Source organism: Penaeus monodon, chromosome 19, assembly GCF_015228065.2.
Source record: "Penaeus monodon isolate SGIC_2016 chromosome 19, NSTDA_Pmon_1, whole genome shotgun sequence".
Taxonomy (NCBI): domain Eukaryota; kingdom Metazoa; phylum Arthropoda; class Malacostraca; order Decapoda; family Penaeidae; genus Penaeus; species Penaeus monodon.
This window is the reverse complement of record NC_051404.1, coordinates 46,484,068-46,484,409: the sequence shown is the minus strand read 5'-3', so window position 1 is coordinate 46,484,409 and position 342 is coordinate 46,484,068. Positions and strand designations below refer to the sequence as shown.

General features: G+C 50.6%; 1 protein-coding gene across 3 annotated transcripts in view; it reads right to left on the bottom strand.

The window, feature by feature from the left end:
• The window catches only part of LOC119585264 (sarcoplasmic calcium-binding protein, alpha-B and -A chains), a 15,585-nt gene that overhangs the window by 11,395 nt on the left and 3,848 nt on the right, over positions 1-342 (bottom strand). The gene's annotated exons all lie outside the window — the stretch shown is intronic.

Here is a 342-nt window from a genome sequence, read left to right as displayed (position 1 = left end):
GCAACATCCCTGATTAGCAAAGTTTCATTCCACGTCCTCGAGAAACCGATAAATTTCAAACAAGGAAAACAAAATCCGCTCTTTCTGCGACGGGGGGGGGGGGGGGGTTAAGGAAGGGGCGGGGAAGGAAGGTAGGTGGAGGCATAGGGTAAAATAGGGGAAGGAGGCAAAGATAAATGGCTCTCTGATCTGATGAAAGCTTTTCCCAAGGGCAGAAAAAAGGTGTAAGTTTCGGAAAGCGAGAAGGTCACAGGATCTGTCACTTTTTTCCGCTCGAGGCGTTTGGAGCGGGACTTGTGGGGCTGTACGCTGAGACGAGGGATTTCTTCGAGACACGAGACT